The 21,625-nt window shown below is 29.7% G+C and overlaps 1 protein-coding gene across 6 annotated transcripts in view; it reads left to right on the top strand.

Moving 5' to 3' along the window:
- Positions 1–21,625, top strand: part of Oct-TyrR (Octopamine-Tyramine receptor) — a 1,169,363-nt gene that overhangs the window by 1,012,256 nt on the left and 135,482 nt on the right. For all 6 annotated transcript variants that reach the window (XM_075365895.1, XM_075365894.1, XM_075365896.1 and 3 more), the window contains one exon: positions 3,648–3,684. The gene's annotated coding sequence lies outside the window, so the exon portion shown is untranslated. The remainder of the gene's footprint in view (positions 1–3,647; positions 3,685–21,625) is intronic.

The raw sequence follows: 21,625 nt of genomic DNA, 5'->3' as shown, positions 1-21,625 counted from the left end.
TTCTCTTTTCGGTGACTTAAAAACAAAAATACTAAATTCGTTCATGTCTATGTTGTGTTCATGCATGTTAAAACCAAATAAAATTAATAGGTAACTCTTAATAACAATTTTTTTTTTAAATCGCCGAGCTGTATTTGTGTTGGTAAACGAACATAGTAGTTAGTGTTCAGAAGAAACAAAATCTACTTTTTATTATTTCAAAGAACGACTTATTAAATTAAAGTGTTTTTTTAATTCTCTTTAGTAATTTCTATTACGTAAATTGTATTTAATCACGTATTTAACTTTCAAGTTCATTAATGTAATTTTTATTTATTAGCTTTGTATGTTAGGGAAATTTCCTTTATATTTCTTTTAAATAGAAGCCTTAATAAAAATAAATGATGCTTGGTATTTATTGACGTACTTACATTATTATGTTATATTAACATAAGTTATCAAGTAGATAATACTTAGTCGTATTCAAATAGATAAATAACAAACAACCAAGCTTTCTTTGTCTAGGCGGATGTTTTATTTCTAGAATTCCGTATTTAATGCTTAATTCTCTTTAGTAAGGCAACTTTAAGTTCCAGAATATAGGATTTCGCTTTGAAAACGTATTCAACGTATCAGTTAAGAAAAAATAAATTAAATTCTATTATGGTTTTGACGATGGAGAATCAAAATGAAAGTGGTCTGTAAACATTAGTATAAATATTTTACAGTAGTTTATGCAGTTAAATAATTTTTATTTCATTAATTTGTTTTTTACTTAATTTTAAATAATCATATTCTTCTTAAAAGGTAATTGATGCAATATCACAAATATGTGTAGTATTTGTACCCTTAAATCGGTTCTTGTAATTCGTTAACTGGAAAATACTTTTGTAAATATATGGTTTCAACATTTTTTTGTAAATTAATGTGCAGTTTTCGATTAAATAATCCCGAAATCAGAGTATATATAAATGATCCATAAGCCATTTACGTAAAAACCGCAGTTTAATTATCCATCTTACCTAATAGTCGTTAAAACTCTTCGTTCTTAACCCTTCAGAAATCTTGACAAAGCTGTCGTCATATGAAGTTTTAATATGGAATCATTTATAACATTTTGGCGTAGGTATGCCAAAATTTACTTCAAATAAATGTAATTTATACTTAATATCCGATCATATTAAGACCTAATAAACGAGCAACGGATAACTTACTCGGTTGAGCTACTTCTCAAAGATATCTTAGCCCAAAGAATTGCTTTCTAAGATTATTCAGGTAATAAGGAATTATCCAGGTATTCAAGTAGTTAGTCAGTTGTTTCAGAACTGTTATTATATCTTCCTTTTTTTTATTAAAAACAATTGTAGGTCTTCCCGTCACGCGGCCAAAGCTAGGTTCTGGGAAAATCCTACAACTCCGGGAAAGTCATCTCTGTTCTTTCTATGTACGGCTTTCACACACATACAGACCCAACTTAATTAAAAATATTTTTAATTTTATTTAAACATAATATTTTTTCGTTTAATTCAATGATTTTAACTAAAGCAGGCGCGTGCATGCCGTATTTAATTCACGCGGGTGTGAGGGTACTATCGGCGACGGAAGGTACTGAGTAACTAATGCAATTTCACAACTTACATAAAACAACTTTTATGTAAGCTTGTGCGATCGGCAGATGGTGTACCCGAGAGGCTTAACGCACCAGGTACCAAATTAACCGGGTGATCAAGTTCGAGACACAGCCAGATGAGTTACCATTTTTACACTTTAAATATTATTCATTTAATTAGTTCTACCGTTCACCTGTGATGTAACATCATAGCAGACGACTACAACAGCTGTACGTTAATGCTACCAACCTTTGAAATATTAATTTAATTAAATTAAATAAATAATTAATATTTAAAGTGAAAAAAATAATTTTTACACTCAACCTTACGAAAGAATGTTTTCTTCGTTTGTTTCATCTTTAATTGAGGAAAATTGAGAAAAGATGGAGCGCACAATTCGGCCGAGAATATTCATTGTCTGCCAATACATTAGATGAGCGAGTTAAGTTAAGACCCAGAATGCCTTCATAGAAAAGTATGGTGTGGATGCACCAAACAAATCCTCCATCAAGCGGCTGCACAGTTCGAAGAAGCACGGAATGTGGCAGATTCAGGAAAAAGTGATCGACCGAAAGTCCTAACGCCACAAACGTTGATTGACGGTCAAGCTACATATTCTGTTAGTCCCAAGAAGTCTACGTGACGCCTTTCTAACCAGTCTGGTCTCTCTATTGATAGTGCCCATACGGCATCGCGCAAGTGTTTAAAGATTCAGCCGTTCAGAATTCGTGTTGTTCACGAGTTGTTATTCACAGACACTGGAAAAGATGTAGCTCTCTGTCGGCGGTCCATGTCATCTGTAACGTAAGATTGGAAAGAACTCGATGACTGGCTTTAGTCCGACGAGGTATGGTTTCACCTTGATTGATATTTGAATGTACAGAATTCACGCATTTGTTGTGCAGGAAATCCAAATCATCTGCATGAGTCTCCTCTGCACGAAAAAAGGTGGGTGTTTGATGTGCAGTGTTACGTAGGCATTCCATGACATTTTTTCATGGCAGAGTAAACAGTGAGCGCTACATACAGATTGTGCAACAATTTGTAATCACTATACCTGCAGACCGGCTAGATACATGTGGTTTCAACAGAACAATGCTACGACTCATACAGCCAACACTATGACTTTCTTGGATCAGTTTTTTCATGCACAGATGATTTCAAAGGAGTTCTGCCCCCTCCGTCTCCTGATTTATCCCCTCCTGACCTTTTCTTTTGGGGATATATTAAGGATGCTGCTTATAACACTCATTCTCACACCATTTCCGAATCGCCGAGTTAAACTGAACGACGTGTCGCTGCAATTCCTCAACAAACTTTACAACACGTGTTTAAGAGCATGCAACGTCGAATTCAGTTATGTGAATCGCATAATGGGGGCCACCTTCACTGTTGGAACTTACTCATTTTCCCATAAGTTTGCGTCACTTTTTGAACACTATTTATTTTAGCGATGATATTGGCGTGAGATGCCAAGATATACTTAAAATAAATGTAATTTGTGGCTAACATTCGATCTTATTGAGACTTAATTAACGAGAAAAATATTTAAAACTCATAACTTACTTGGTTGAACTCAAAGATATCTTAGTCCCCAAGAATTCCTTTCTAAGATGATTTAGATAATCGGAATTATCCAGGTATTGAGGCAGTTAATCAATTGCTTTAAAACTTTTATTATATATTCTTGTTTCTATTAGAAAACGGTTGATATAAATAAAAAGAATATAATTTTTAGATTTCACAATAGATATCAATGTAAAGGAGTATAGGAAACTAATTATTTTTTTAAATTCTCCTTTGTAAAATTAAAAACGTTTAATTAATCTAATATATTCCCGAAATAATAGTTATTTTAATGGCATTAAAATCCATGAAAAGTAATAATAATAATTAATTTTAAAAATGTTTTTCTGTTTCAAAAACACCAATTTCATCCGATTTGTATTTACATATATTTGGAATTTTAATAATAATTAATATTATTGTATTATATTGTAATAATACTTGAATTGTTATAATTGGAAAATGGAAAGATAATGTTCTTTGTATTTTCAGATGATTGCTAAAATGGAAGATATAAGTTCCCATTAAGGTATGTAATTGGTTATATTTTTACTTTATATAAATTAATTTAATGATATTAAATATCACATCTTCTTCTATTCCTTCAACCAGTATCATTAGCCGTGAGGTATATCATAGAACATCTGCTACGCTTTCCATCCCTTCAGCATTACATTATTACTTCCAACTATTTACAAAATCCTACATAAGTTTATTCCTTTTTATCTTGCCTTACTTACCCTACCATCCATTATAAAATTCTCAATGCTTATCTTTGTTATCTCATTTTCTTACCGTATCCAGAACAACTTATACTTCATTTCCTTATACTATTCAAAATATTTCACAGGTGAAATAAACTAAATAATGATGGACACAAGCGATTTTAATTTATTATAATTTACTTTTAGTACTTAAATTTAAGATTTATTTCATTAACATAATTTTTCTTATAACATAGACTATGGCAGATGGCATGGTGAGGAGCTGATGCCAAGAAAGACGTTTGTCATTATAGGAATTTTGTTTTCAGGTAGATATAATAAATGCACATTACAAGTGACAGAAAAAAACCGTAAATGGAGTTACTGATAAAGAGGAAAGTGATAAGGGGTTGAGTGGAGTTAATGGTGGGGATAAATATCACAGGGTTGAGCCGCATAAAAAATGCCGAGCACGGTTGAGTCGCTTAAAAAATGCCGAGCACGGTGTTCGCCTCTGTTTCCAGTGAGATTCCTTGCCTGTAAAATACAATTCATACAGGGGCATCGGATAGTTACTTATAAATGTTCAAGTTACCGCTGGTGTCCGTGGTAATGAAGAAATTGATATGTCAGAGCACTTGTTATAATTACCTTTGTTTCGTTAATAAATGGCTCTTTTTTACTGGTAAAAAGCGGGCTAGTGGCAGATTGTAACCTAGAACGAATTGGCCTTATCGCTAAAGAGCAAATCAACATCAATTCTTTGAATACTCTGAATAATGTTATTAAATAAATTAGTATCGCAAAATTAACATCATTTTCAATACAAATCGGTCCAGAGGCAGCAATTATTATTATAGTATTATATGAGATATTTTCTTCTTCATTATGTTTCATCAAAAATTATATTTTAAAAAGAAAATCTTCGCAAAAAAAATTATAGTACAGCAATATTTTCGTCACCCATTAAAAATAAATAATATTAATAATAAAAAAAGGATTGTCACAACCATAAATGAGTATTAGGAATTTCATTACTCAGGCATGATGGAATATAAACCAAAAAAAATACCCATAATTTAATTTTCCTCATAGCATTTATTGCACACAATACCCTCTAAATTCTTGGTCATGGTAATAAAGAAAAAATTAATTAACTTTAGAATATTAAAATAACAATTTTTTTTTAAAGTGATTCAAACAAATAAAAAATCAGTAAAGAATATTATTTTTTGAGGAGGGAGAGTTGAAGCCTCTGATTAACAATGGAAAATATGTAAAATATATGTAAAATCAAAATTTAAAACATACTATATTAACATTTCCATTCATCTTAATTCATTAGATAAGCAACCGTTTGTAAAGTACAAAAAAGAACAAAAACAAAAAAGAAATATATAAAAAAAATATTATTCAGCCAAACAAAAAAAAAAGAAAATAGAAAGAAGGCTCAGACGACTTTTCGGATAAAATCTTAGATTTTTTCTAGTTTGTAAACATAAAACCATACACATACAGTTCATCAACATACTGGACTGTCATTTATGTTGGTAAACAGTATATTTCGTTATTTTAATATGTAAATCATGCTTAAAAATCAGATAATGTACAAACTTTCCCCTTTTCTTTTTTTCTTTCCATTTCCCTTTTCCCCATTTTCCCTATTTTTCTTTTTATAATTTTCTCCTTTCCGTTTCCGATTTTTCCTTTTCTCCCTTTGTGCCTGCGCGTAAATTGATCCAATAGTTTTTTAGTCTACAGTGGGCACACATATCTGAAAAATTGAAATGGAATCGTAAAATATTTAGTATAGCGTGTGCTTTTACACACAAATAGCGCTTTTAAAAAAAAAACACATTTATACATGTCACAGGTGTGAAATCTTAGGTATATAAATAGTAGGTATATAAAAACACGCGCGTATTCGAATGCAACATTATGTCAAAATTTCAAAGCAATCGGTGAAGAACTTTCGGAGATTTAAGATTTTGAACAAACGAACATTTATATTTTTATTTATATAGATTATCACCCCATGAGTATGGGAACCCCCAAACTGAAAAAAAAATCTTTTTTGCAGTTTGAAATATTTATTAGCCAAAATGTATTTTTAAAACAATAAAGTCACTAAAATTACTTAATACCCTCTCCTGATGGTGGAACTCCCGAATAAAAACAATTATTTGTAAATTTTAATTTATATAAAGTCAATTTTAGTGAATATTAATCATTAAAAAAGCCCCCTGATGCAAGACCCCCCAAATTTTGAAAAAGACTTAAACATATTTTTTTTTAAATTATGATGCCAACATTAAAAATTTTGGTTATTGTTCTGCATCGTTGTTTCAAAAAAAAAAAATTAAAAGATTTAAATAAAATTTACAATAATAATAATAATACAAATATTTCTTCCTTTTCTTTTTATTAGACTTTTTTAAATCTCTCTCTCTCGTTGCATTCTCTTTCGTCTTTTCTCCTTCTTTCCGTACACATCTGTTTATTTAATTATTTTCTAAAAAATAGGGTTAGTAAATGAAATGAAATACATTTTTTTTAAACAAAAATACGTTGCAACATCATGTTTATTAAGTTTTAATTACATTTTCTTTATCTTTGAAAAACACAAAATACATTTGACAATGTAGAGTTTCTCCAGAATCGTAACAAAACAACACGAAATTTAATTTACAGGTTAAGTATACGGACATCATGATTGAAAATTAAAATAAATATAAAATAAATACAATTTTAAAATATTAATGAGCGAGATTCTACAAAAATGAAACGAATAGAATTTCATCCTTACTTTGTTCAAGATATTCCGACCGGAAGCAGACTTTTCTTCTAATTAAAATGATTTATTTTATCTTTCTATTCATTATATATCACACTATATATAAAAAGTTTTTTTTTCTTCGTTTCTTTATAATTTCCCTTGATATTTCCTTCTGAAGGTCAATATTTTTTTTTTAACAGATTCCTATTTTTACCGTACTTTTTCAGTAGAATATAATCAATAAAATCAAAAAAATTTAACTAATTAGCCGTAACATACAACGTTAGAACATTTCTTAACGACCATTTAAATATTAAAGTCGTGTCTGCCAGAATATATTCGTCGTATTTTAAATTTATGCACAACTCGGTGAAATTAATTCTCATGTACAGCAAATAGGTTTTTGTGTTAAAAACGGTGTTGTTTTATTTTTTTTTCTTTTAAATCTGAAATTTTTGCATAAATAAATATTAATAGGGAAGGTACAAGGGAGCTTTAATTTCGAGATTTAACTCCTCATTCCACTTTTAGGATTTTTATTCTTTTTTTTATTGTTTCATTTGCAAATGTCACCAGTTATTTTTGTATTTTATAAGCCTAAACCTAAAATAGTTTTTTTTTTATATTTCAGTGAACATAAAAAACAATTTAAATATAACAAATCCAGGTAAAAATGTTTGAAATTTAAGGTTGTGGCTATAACTTAATGTATATTAACTAGAATGTAAACTTTTATTGTAATTATCCATTGTGGTTTGATTTTATGTTTTATACTCAATTATAGTTATGATTAGTTCTCAAATTAGATGTATTCTTTGAAATTAAGATCATATAACAGGAAAAATCTTCATTTATTATTATTTTGTTATTTTTTGTTTATATTACGCAATTTTTCTTCTTTTTAGTGTAGTGATCTCAAAAAATTTCGGTTTTCAGATTTCAACGAAAGTATCTATTTTGACCATACCTGAATCCATTTTGACTAGTTTCGGCGTGACGTCTGTACGTATGTATTTTGCATAACTCAAAAACGACTAACCGTAGGATATTGAAATTTTGGGTTTAGGACTGCTATAACGTCTAGTTGTGCAATTCCTCTTTTGATTACAATCGACTCGACCAAAAGTGTCCAAAAAGTTCAAAATCCCAAAAATTTGAATTTTGGACTTTTTCTTAACTGCAATAATAAGCCCTCATTGAGATCTTTTCAACGATATATCATAAGTGGTATTTATTTTCAGTGGTTCCAATGTTATAGCCAAATAAAACTTTAATTAATGAATTATTTGGATCATACAACGGAAGGCACATCGGTTCGAATCAGACTTCATCCCCTTTCTTTTTTTTAACATTAATTGTTTATTAATAATTAATAACCCGTGATTGTAAAAAAATGTGCAGTAAATAATAATTCAATAACAATAAAATAAAATTATGAAAAAAATTCAGAAGTTATTAGTGAAATATAATTTTACGTACTTTTTAAAATGTGTGCGAGTACGTGTAATATTTACGACTACGTGTAGATTTGGTAAAACATCTAATTATATAACACTAATTAAAAATGATAAATTAGTATCGTATTATTTTTTTGAATTTTCTATTTTAATTTCTGTTTAATTTTATATATTTAATCAAATTTAACTATAGAGTGACTGAAAAATAGATACAAAAACAAGAACAAGAACAATACATGAAAAAATATACCCTGAGGCATACATGCCCGATCTTTAATAAAGTGCAAAAAATTCTTATCTTTTAGTTCATTACTCCTCTGTTATTGTCGGACAGTATTCTCCCAAAGTCGGTCTTTGGTTTGATATAATTCTTCTAATTTTAATTTTCTAACATTTTCTAGTTTTCAAATTTTCTCTCTCCTTATATTCATCGTCCTCTCTTAATCTTTTTATTCTTTTATTAGTCTTAACGTTTTCTTCCTCTTTATATATAGCATCTTCTCTTAATCTTTTTATTCTTTCTTTGGTTTTAACATTTTCTTCCGCTTCATATTCATCTTGTTATTTTTTTGAGATAAATTTCTGCATGTTATCTTTATTTTTCCTGTATGATAGTTTCTTTTTCATTTTTTATTATTAACCAAATAATCCAATAATAAAAACTGAATATTTTGCACTGTAAGGTAGAAATTAACATTTGTAACCAATATACAGGAGTTCACCAAACGGAGTAGTTTAATTATTATTAACTTTTATTTATACGACACACTAGAAATCTGAAACTTTTATTAATCAGCAACTCACAAAGATACGAATAATACTGATCTAGTTATACGAGTAATAAAGGGAATTTTACTTTTTCCTATTATTTCATGTAAGATTGTAGAATTAATAATTGTATAAATATTTGATGTTAATAAAATCTAATATTTCAGCAATTCTGTAACCGTCCACTTTATTAAAGAAATTAAGGAAGAATTTTATCACACTTTCAAATGAAATAAGTTTAAATGAACTGCAGCAAAAATGTGTATATGTAATTTAACAGGCGTACAAGGAAGTCATGTGATGTCCACATCAATTTTTTTTTAAATTGTAATAACATACAAAAAAAAACTTTAAAAATAAAGCGAACGACTATTAAAAATTAAAAGTTTTGACTAACATACACATTTATTATACAATATTCGTATTTAATGCTTTCTTAATACCATCAAATATTAATACGTAATACTAAACTCAATAATTTTTTTAAATTACTCCTAAAAACTCCATTTGTAAAAAAATTGAAATCAATTCTAAAGTAACAGTTCTTTAACCATTTCTGATCAAGTATTTATACAGTTGCTTATAAACTGTAATCTAGGTAACACTAAATGTAGGTAAGAGTTAATTGCTTTCATTGGATTGAAATCTTTTTTAATGATTTAATTTGGCCTATGTGTTTCGGTTAAATGTAAAGAGGCAATATTTAGTAAATTAATATGATAATCCTGATAGTATTGCGAAATAAGTCTTAGATGGCATTGTTATCCGTCTTACAAATTTAATTAAAGGATTTTTCAGCAATTTATTTCCTAGCGACCTTAAATACTTCGTTGTTCTACCCCAACTTAAAAAAAGATTCGGCACTTAATTCCCAAAATTATTGGCCAATTTCTTTATTTTCCGTATATCCTAAGTATTTGAAAGAATTATGAAAAATCTTCATTTAACATATTTAGAAAATGTAACGTATTAAATTTTCAGCATGATTTTAAAAAAAAAATGTTTACTGCTGCAGCCATTTCGAAGTTTTTTAAAAGTATTTAAAAATTCCATAGATAACAAAAGAATCCATACTCAGATATTTACAAACTCAGTAAAACATTAGTTTAATTTCACATGTTTTAATAATGAAAAAACTTAGTAGCTATTATAGCAATGAACAGTTTATAATTGGTTAAATTCATAACTTATCAACTTTCAACTAGTTGAAATTTCATTTATTGATAAGAATACACTTCTGAAATTTAGATACTCACTTTAAGACGTAGAAGAAGGAATACCTCAAAGAATAGTTTATTGTTCCTTACTTTTTTATCATTTGTTAATGACCAGCCACAAAATCTTGAGATATACATAGTAATTCTATTTCCACATCGGTATTTGCATTTGAAGAAAATTATTTAAAAGGAATAGAAAATTCTATTATAGCAGTTCAAAATACTTTTCCCTGATTGGACTGTAACCACATAAATATAGGTAAAATTGTTGCGTTGTGCTTTTCAGAAAGAAATAACACTACTGATTGTTTGATAGAATTCTCGTTAAAGAGAACGAAATAACGATAGTATTTCCATTCCTACAAAGAGAAATTTATGGTTGTATTATTAGACAAGTTTTTGTGAGGTGATAATACTGATATAGTTTGTAACAAAATCAAACCGTACTTCTTTGTTTAAAGCATGTCTTAATAAAATGCTATTTTTTTATAATGCTAAAATGCTATATATTCTCCTATATACTATAATAGCATCCCTTAGAACTCTCTCAAAAAATCAAAATGAGTTTTACAGATGCAAAAACGAGCTGTCAGATAATTATTTGGGCCTATATGTATTAATCGTGTAGAAAATTTAGTAAATTATCTTTTGTTTATATTTATGACATTATAATCTTTGTTAAAAAGTATAGTCAGTTCTTAAAAAATAATACTTCCATTGTCTGATTTGTCTCTTTACCAAATCAAACAACGGGAGTGTTTTAGTATAACATCCCACATTCGGCTGACGAGAAAGTCGTATTATGATTCTATTACAATTTGTAATAGATTACTGAAAAATATGAAATATTTTCTACCAATTCATGCAAAGTGCGATTAAAATAATCTCTTTTACGAACAATATTGTATTTGAAAGATATATGAAAAAAAAAGACAACACAAAACAAAAAAGCATGATTATCTGCATCCCATACAACGTATACATAAATAAGTGTTCAAAATAATTTTCAAGATCGGCTTTTGAATTGTAAATTATTTCGTAGTATTTTTTTACGAAAATAATGTATTACTTCATGTGTTTGTATTTAAGTAATTAATGTAGAGTAGACTTAAATCAGAAATACTTTTTATGTTATAATTTGTTTTTATATTTATAATTTGTTATAACGAAGTGATTGTTTATATAATATACTAATATGTATCAATCACAATAAAATATTTATTTATTCTATTTATTTATTTAATGCCAGTATTTTAGTAATGGAATTGTACTGAGATCGGTGTAGTTTAAATACCGAGTTTAATTTAATATACAGGGTCCGGCATATAAATCTGACGATTTTTGAGGGATAATAATTAAACTTTGTTTTGTACTGTTAAAACATTTAATATATCAAATTAAAGATAATTTTTTGCAATTTAAAGTGAATTACTTACATAGATTTTTTTAATTTGAATATTATGTCGTCCAAATGTTTTCCATTACTCCTCACACATTCACTTAACCTCATTCTAAAATTTGACATTCTCAAATTGACCCACTCAATCATCACTTGTGGAACTGCTTCAATTTCTCGTTGAATGGCCTCCTTGAATTCTGCAATTGACTGTGGTCGACTACGGAAGACATGTTTGAGATACCCCCACAAAACAAAAACAGCCAGATCAGGTGAACGGCTGGCCAAGGAATGTCGCCAAATCGGGAAATCAAACGTCCAGAAAAGGTTTCTCGCAGAACATCCGTTGCGATTCTCGCCGTATGGGCGGTGGCACCATCCTGTTGAAACCAAATTTCATGTCCTTGAAAGTCTTTCGGTTTCGGTCGCAGAAATTCATTCGACATGTTTACGTATTGACGAGATGTTACTGTTACTCTGCGATTTAACTCCTCAAAAAAATATGAGCCAATTATGCCGAACTTTGAAACCGCACACCACACTGTAACATACTGACTGTGAAGTGGTTTTTCAAGAACTTCCCGTGGATTATGCAAAGCCCAATGACGGTAATTTGTTTATTCACAAATCCTGACAGATGAAAATGCGCCTCGTCACTTAAAAGAATAATGCCATCCTGGTGGACATATTTTCGAGGATGACCTCGCAAGCTGCTTTGCGAGACGCCCAATCATTTGCATTAACTTGCTGCATTAACATCATCTTATAGGGATGGAATTTCAGGTCGGCATGAAGAATTCGTCGTACACTTCAAACAGAAATGGCTAGCGCAGCAGAATGTCTCGCTGCTGAACGTCGTGGAGACCGCGTAACAGCTAACCTTACAGCGTTAATGTTTTCAGGCATTCTCACAGTCACAGACGATGTGTTCCTAAAATTCTTCACCCACAACAATATCGTTTTCCTACTAGGAACAGACGCGTGTCGATTTAAATTGAAATGTCTGCGAAATAAACGCTGTGTTACAATAACAGAGTCATTATTTTTAAAATAGGCTTCAATCACAAACGCTCTTTGTTCACCCGACCACGACATACTGGCTACTGAAATAGCATGAATAGACCTGTCGATGAACAACACTCCCGCCTTATCATTGACAGTGGTGCCAATATAACAATTAATCTCTCTCTTTTCCTGTTTAGCCTCCGGTAACTACCGTTTAGATAATTCTTCAGAGGATGAATGAGGATGATATGTATGAGTGTAAATGAAGAGTAGTCTTGTACATTCTCAGTTCGACCATTCCTGAGATGTGTGGTTAATTGAAAACCAACCACCAAAGAACACCGGTATCCACGATCTAGTATTCAAATCCGTGTAAAAATAACTGGCTTTACTAGGACTTGAACGCTGTAACTCTCGACTTTCCAAATCAGCTGATTTGGGAAGACGCGTTAACCACTAGACCAACCCGATGGGTTAACATAACAATTACTACAAAATGTATAACGTACGGTTTGCGGAAAAATTTCTCTAGATTTTCGGGATTTAAAAACTAGTTCATATTTTATTATTGAAAAAGGTGAAAATGATATTAAAATGAAAATAAAGTTTTAAGAATTTTCTATATTTATAAAATTATATTTTTCTTCTTGTAGTACAAAGTAAAGGTATTTTGTAAAAATCACTTTCTAGTCATTTTTAAAACGAATACAAAGCAAATAACATAAAAACATATTTACTTTTACATTAAATTTTAGCTGTAGCAAATAATTTGTATCTCGACTTTAAAAGTTTTGGAAGTAAGAATATATTTATGAAGTAAGAATAATAAATAAGTTAATTATGTTTGTGTAAATATTAAAACAACAATTATCTGACAATGTAATATTTAATGTAGTATTTTTATTACCTTATAATAATAATTGTAGAAAATATTAGTATTCTCAACCAAATTTACTTTAAACAAGGGTGTACTTGTTCTAGTTGTAAATTGAAGGTAATTTTTCAGATAAGACCTTGTTACTATAAAAAATAAAGTCATCAGAATAAACTTTGATTAGAAGCCTTGAGAAGAGACTAATTATTCTTCCGTTCATCTGATGGCCTCATCGCTATACATGTCCTAATACAAAAGAATGGATAAATCTTTCTACGTTAGTTTAACTTAATCTTGACTTTATACTTTGTCTCCTTCAAGTTTAAATTATTAGAATCAGTCTTCGTTAATTAACTTCCATCCTAGAAACAAACCTTTTGTAATTTATAATTTTTTTATTTGACACCACAAAAAACACGCATTTAATCCTTTTAAATGTTTATATTTTACTTTTATTTCCTTTTTAATAAACTAGAAAGGAGCTAAAAGGATTATTTCGCTGTACTTCAATAAGCTTTACAAATTTTACTTTTAGAATTATAGGAACTATCCGGTACTAACAAAGCTATTTAAATAAATTTTACGTAATATTTTTTGTACTTGTTAACATTTTCTGTTTCTGTACAATATTACATCTAATAAAACAAATTTTAAAACTGTTTCCACACTAGATTACAAATAAAAATTTACATTTCTCTAACACCATCAGAAAATTTATATAGGTTAAGATTTTCGCAGTATTTTACATTTCCGCTACAGTTATCATTATTGATTTGAGTGTAATTTTCTGTCCTTCATAATCTTGTTACTTTAACATTTATAGTTGATGCATTTCGGAGTACCTCCATTCTCAAAACTATCTTTAGCACTGAATCTTCCTAAGAAGGGATCTTCGATAAATACCGAATTTTCTTTTATCTGTTTAGCCTCCGGAACCACCGTAAGGTATTACTTCGGAGGATTATATAGGTATGAATGTAAATGAAGTGTAATCTTGTACAGTCTGAGGTCGGCCATACTTGAGATGTCAGGTCAATTGAAACCCACCCACCAAAGAACACCGGTATCCACCATCTAGTATTCAAATCCGTATAAACGTAACTGCCTTTACTAGGATTTGAACCTTAGAACTCTCTACTTCAAAATCAACTAATTTGCGATGACGAGTTAACCACTAGACCAGCCCGATGGGATAAATACCGATGGTAAGCTCCTCCCACTCGCCATCAATACTTTTTTTATTTGGCTTTTTTTCTGAGCGAAGAAAAGTTCATTCAATACTGTCATGGTCTCTTCGGCTTTTCCCTCCCGCTATATTGTTATATAATTTCTTGAAACATTCTTCTGATTTTTCATTTTAACAATTTTTTTTATATTTTTTATTACCTTCTCCCCCGAGCCGGATCGATCATATTTTACTTGGTATACTCCATTTTTGTCGTAATTCTTCTATATTTTTCCTACATTTATTCCTGATGGTAGGTATATTTTTGATAAATGCTATATTTGTGTTATATATGTTAAAAAAAATCCTTCAGTTTATATATTTCTTTTCCCGTGAACATAGATTTTTTCCATTTTCCGTTTTTTTCTGTTGGCTTATTGTCGAATACAATAGACCAATGAATACGATTGTTAAAATGACAACTTTAGGAAGGGAAAAAAATAACACTCAAATCAATGAATATAAGCTATTAAAATATAGTTAAAGCTTCATCCTTTCAAAGTATTAAAAATTCAATGAAACGTAAATTATACTAAAATAATGTTTTTTTTAATTTTGTTTTTATAGCTGTTAAAAACTTTATAAAAGCTAACATTCATACACACAATACTTTTCTACTACTGATTACGCAACATATGCATGTATGAATGTGTTTTTAATAGAGTGGCTTTGCAACTTCAAAAAGCTTTCACTAATTCCTATTAATAATGTGTATTTGAGCAATGTGTATTTGAGTAATGAGTATTGAGTAATTAATGTGTATTTGAGTAATTGAGTATTTGAGTATGTGTATTTGAGTAATGTGTCATTGAGCCAGTGTTTGGCTCAATGATGGGCCTACCGGATTTAGAATTTGGGAAGTAACTAATCACTTCGAAAGAATACTGTCAGAAACATATGATTATTTTATTCTTCCTTTTCAGGCTACGTTTATATATATATTTTATTCTTTCAATTGCATAATTAATGACACAGCTTTTTTTTGTTCTCCTGCTCCTCAGGCCCGACTCAACAATCAAATATTATTCAGCTCAGGGTAGTGTTTTCGCGACTCGATCTTTTCCTTATTTCCATCATGCCTCTGCTTCTAACCGCTAAGGCCAGGGATACCGGGCCCGGCTATGCCGTTCCCTGGCCTTGCCGCAAGTCTCGGTCGTTATGGTTTTTCTCTTTTTCTTTAAGTAACTCCTCCCACTTTTTGTAATCCACTCCTTTGCTCGTATAACCTCAGCTACGAATCTCTTTATTGTCAGCCATTCCTCTTTACCTCTCAGCATGTACGTTGTTGTAGTTTCCGGGGTAATCTCTTGTATGTTGTATCTTACTTTTAGATCCTTCAAACGTGTACATTCAAAAAAAGGCGTGGCAGAGAGTGTCTTCTTGACCGCAGTACACACAATTTGGGAGCTCTCTTTTTTTAAACCTGTGTAAGTACTCACCAAATTCTCCGTGACCGGAGAAGAATTATGACAGGTAGTAAACTCCACGTTGCCGTGTTTCCTCCCCTGCCACGATTCTATCTCAGGAATAAGCTTCATTGTCCACGCCCCAGTTGTAGCGCCGTTCAGGATCAATTAACATACTTTTCGATTTATTTATTTTAAATATAACAACGTACATGTTTGATACCTTTTAAATATTTTATGATTATTACATATTCATTTTTTTTCAGTTGTAACACATCTATCAGTTCACCTATGAAAATATTATTTAACCAGACGGAACTTTCTACCATTTCTCAATATTTCCAAAATTTCTTTATACCCAATAAGAATGTACTAAACCACAGATTACGGAAATTTTTTTTTCTTTGCTTAACCTCTGAGACCACCGTTAGGTATTGCTTCAGAGGTTGAGATGAATGGTTTGTAACGTGTATGAAAATGCCATGCCTGACCGGAATTTGAACCCCGGAACTCCGGATGAAAGGCCGAGACTCTACCACTCGCGCCACGGAGGCCGGCTATGGAAATAGGTCTATATGAAGAATTTATATACAAATAGATCTATATAAATTTTTCTAACCGGCTCTAGCCGTTATCTAACTTATCGTCAATTTTAACTTTTTTCTATTTTCTTAACGTGTATAGTGCAGTCTGTTCAACTAGCAAATAGTAAGCAAACCCCTCCACAGTCCAGTAAAATGAGTGTGGTATGTATGTCATGTAAATGAGGTGTCGTCTTGTACAGATTCAGGCCGACCATTGCTAAGACGTATGGTTAATTGTACCACAACCACCAAAGTATCCACTGTCTTATATTCAAATTCATATAAAAGCAACTAATTTTTATTAGAATTTTAACCTCAGAATCTTTGGCTTCGAAAATTAGCTATTAAGCAACTAATTTGCGACGACAGTTTAACTACTAGACCAGCCTGGTGGGCTATAAATTTTCTTATTTGCAAAAATATATTTCAATCCGTATTTTATATCCACATCTCTTTTACAATTAATTGTATTTTCAAAAATTGAAATTCTACTATTTTAAGTTTTACTTTTGTATTTAAATCAATCTGAAAGTCCCAACCTAAAAAAAAAAAAAAATTAGATTTTTTTCATACAATTGAATGAATACTTGTCTCCTATCTTATTTTTAAGCGTTTAAAACACACACACACACACACACACACACATATATATATATATATATATATATATATATAGACGTATAAATATAAAAAATTTAATATAATATATTATTACCTATGTAACAAAATATGGTACAGATATATTACAAAGAGGATGATTAAAATAAATTTCGGTCACGATCATTACTCCAGTTTTTTTTTCATGAATTAATTGATGTTATATGTACAATCGCAATAAATAAAAGTAATATACGCTAATAGTTAATTAAATGATCATGTACAATAAATTTTCTCTGTTAATTGTCTTCACATTCCACAATTTGTCTGAGGAAATATCCATGAAATAACTTAAATACAGAGGAACAAATGTTATCGTAAATTCAGTTATATCACTCTCAGTTTGTATGTCTTTCTGTATTTCTATATTATTACGATATTTTAAAGCACGTCCCCTCATTTCAACCGAACAACATAAGGTTTAGTTTATTTTCTTTTAATCTTTTTTTATATTTTCAAATTTTGGTTTAAAGCAATTTTATCATTTTTTAATCTCTTGATTATTTTAAAAATAATAATAATTAGTCTGATTCGGTAAAATTAATAAAATATTTTTCTTTATGTTTTTTTTTTTTTAACATTATGATTGTTTTAATGATTTTATAGGTTAATGTATACCGGTTGATGACTGTAGTTTAATATCTATAAAGAATACATTAAGATAATATATAAGTGGATATTATTTTTAATATTACACTCATTATCAATATTAGCCTAATAAAATACTTCACTTTTACAGTGATGTGGAAGAGAAGATTTACCGATTTAAGAGTACTTTCTTTATCTTTAACCAGATGCAACATATCGTTCAGCGTGATATTAGCAGATGAAAACCATTATTTATACATTAAAAGATTATATATAAATTTTTCTTTTCAATAAAGTAAAAGATATTAAATTAATACTTTTAATATCATTACATAAATGTTACTCGCGCACCCAGGTTTGGAATATTAAAAAAAAAGTATTTTATTTTCCATTTTGTTAAGAAAATCACCACACAGAAGATTGAACTCGTATTTGTTTGCGTTTTGTCTGTACTGTAAATATATAATTAAAATCAAAGATATTATAGTAGCCATTTTATCTTAATTAATGTTATCAATGCTCGAGTTTCCGTTATCCGAAGAATGTCAAATAGCTTTTTAATCACTTAAGAACAAATAATTGTCTTCACTTCCATCAAGAAATTTCGAAGTACAATATTTCTTGAAAAATATTTTAATCAAATCTTCCGGTATTTCTGTCCAAGCCGTAATAACCCATTCACAAATTTTTAACAAATATGAATGTTCTATTTTTGTGAGACTTGTTGGCCAACCATATAGTGTAATGGGTGTTACAGAATTTATTTTAAACGGTCAGTTTACACAGATATCTGTAGGTTCTAGAATAGATATCATTCCACCCGGAATAAAAACCTGATCACACTTTTCAGAAATCAATGTTCGCTTATATCATTCGTCGAACGTCCCTTAAAATTTTCGTTTTCATATATGGAAATTTTTCTCCTGGTGGACGTTTTCAAGACATTTAATCCAATCCAATACTAATCCATTATTCATCCAACCCTCTTCTCGGTCCCGTACGACAATATCGGGAGAAAATTTGTCATCTTTCCGTAGATGTTTTCTTTAAAAAATACGAAGAGATAATCTTCTGTCGTCCGAAATCATTGTGATCATCAGCGAGCAACGTTGTTTTTTCTTTACCTAGTCTCTGAACACACTTTGCACCTACACTTTCAGTTATTGTTGTCGATGGCATTTTTAAAGTGCAGATATATATTCCCGATTTGATCTATGGATAATTCGTCTTTTTTCTTAAATTTAAAACATGTATTTGAAGCTACATCAGTTTATATTCGTATGCTTCTGGTAGCTGCTGTGCTTTTTTTACCCTTTTTCAAATACAAAAAATATGTCAGCAAAAAAATGCACGAACACGGTTAAGACTAGCTTTCCCTACCGATAATTAATTTTTCGGCCATACCCATCGCTTTCATCTGACACATTTCTGTAGAAATCGCATATCTTTCTTTTTTCTGTTTAGCCTCCGGTAATTACCTTTCAGATAATATTTCAGAAGATGAATGAGGATGATGTATGAGTGTAAATGAAGTGTAGTCTTGTATAGTTTCATTCGACCATTCCTGAGATGGTTGGTTAATTGAAACCCAATTAATTGAAACCGAACCACCAAAGAACACCATAGCCATGATCTAGTGTTCAAATCCGTGTAAAAATAACTAACTTTACAGAAATCGCATATCTAAACCGATATATATATTCCATTCATGTGCTGCAGGTTTTCATTGTATTCTCTAATATTTGGCATTTTACGCCATAGTGCTCTTTTGTTTATATTGATTACGATAAATTCATTTTCTTTCTTTCTTTCTTTCGCCATTCACGAATGTGGAGATTATGCCGTATCGTATTTTATGGCTGCAACACAATTACCATGCTTGCATAAGCAATAACACGCAACTGTTTTTCACAGATTCTGTACTTCTAATATGTTATTATGAAATAAGAATAGCCGGCTGTGTGTCAAAAAAATATTAAAAGAACATGATCCGGTAATCTGGCACCACGTTTAATTTAAAAAAATCGATTTTCTGTTACCGGTAATTACTCATAGCCAAGTATTGTCTTCTATTTAAATTATTTTATTTTATTGGATTTAGATTCATAGTCAACGCGCAGGCTATTTTTAAAACCGTAATTCCGAAAAAATTGATGGTCATTCCGTTCTACGTAGATGGTTACATTTTATCTTTGCTTGAATTTTGATATCACAGTGTTTTAATTCCCTATTAAAATGACTCAATATTTAAAAAAAAAAAGATAAAAAGAAATAAATTCATCTGTATTTAGATTCGATGAATTCTATCCTCATTTAATCTATTTATAAATAAACAAATATAATGAATATTACCATTTCTACATCTGCTAACAATATGATACTTCCATTCTTCTAAAAAGAAACAAAAAATTAATCAATAGTTTATGTTATTCTGTATTAACTGCTATAATTATCTAGTAAATGAAGTTTCTTTTTTATTATGTAATACTCTGAAAAAGAACCAGCCACCCCTTTTAAATAAATACTCTAAGTAACACAAATACTAAGTTCAAAGTAACTTTAATCATCTTCGCAATTTTATACTATTGTATTTTAAACCAAATTCTACAGAAAACCACCAAACCAAACCAATTAAGGATTAAGGATAAGGCAAAGAATGAATAGTGAAAAACCCTCTCCGTACAGAGGGATCATAACCAAAAATAAGGCAAAAAATTCTGCAGAAAAATACTAATATTTCAATATTTATTCTATCAGTAAACCTTTATACGTTACATAGATCTTATGATCAATAAATCCCTGGGCGATCAACGTATCATAACTAAAATCAGAGCAATACCACATTAATAATACTGCGGCTTAAATACTGCGGCTTAAAAACTCATTGAAGCAGATTATTTTTCATCTAGATACTTCAAAGCTAAATAAGAGCAAAATCAGGCTTTCTTAAGGAAAACCCTCTTTATCTATAAAAATGTATACTGTTGAAATACTCAGCTGTAAATTCTTAACTCGGACAACCAGTGAATGGGGCAAATTGTAAAAGATAAAATTCCGTACTGTTTTTGTCTTTTAGCAATATTTCAATAGAATCAAACTTTTTTGGAAATTTCAATGTATCATTTACTAAAATTGGAGCAATAGCAGATTTCTTAACCCGAAATTAGATATTTATATTCCCATTTTTGTTTTTTACTGTTAATTGATGGATGTTCTTGAGGCACAAATAAATATTTTTTATCTTTTTCTTGTTGTTAAAAAGATTCTCTATCTATATGAATGTTCCGGAATTTAAATTATTTCTATTTCTCCCAGTTTAATTTATCTTTGACCCATCTCCTTCATCTACCGACATTCCTTTTTTAACAACGAAATTTTATGATTTCCCAAAAGATTTACCTTTCTTTATTTTGATTTTTTGTCATCCGTTTTAATTTAACATTTTCTGAACAGTTTTATTTTTCTATTAAGGTTAACGACTTAATAATTTCCTCTTATAGAAAAAGATGATGTTTCAAAAGTATACAGTATCTTGATATCACCTTACCGTAAAGTTATTTCTGTATAACAGTACGTACTTTTTTAATATAACTCTATGACTGTTTAATTCAACCTCTAATGGAAATTATCAGATTTTAGGACAGTTATATATTTTATAGATCAGAACTATACTTTTCCTATCTTTTGTTTATAAATATTTAATAATCCTACGATTATTTTCTACAAAAATATAGTTGATAAAGGTCACATCATGAATTGTTGAGATCAAATTAGAGGCAAAAATTTTCCGTAATTTGGTAACTGCATTCCGGA

Source organism: Lycorma delicatula, chromosome 5, assembly GCF_047948215.1.
Source record: "Lycorma delicatula isolate Av1 chromosome 5, ASM4794821v1, whole genome shotgun sequence".
NCBI lineage: Eukaryota > Metazoa > Arthropoda > Insecta > Hemiptera > Fulgoridae > Lycorma > Lycorma delicatula.
Note: the sequence above shows the minus strand (reverse complement) of the source record. Positions and strands in the feature narration are given on the sequence as shown.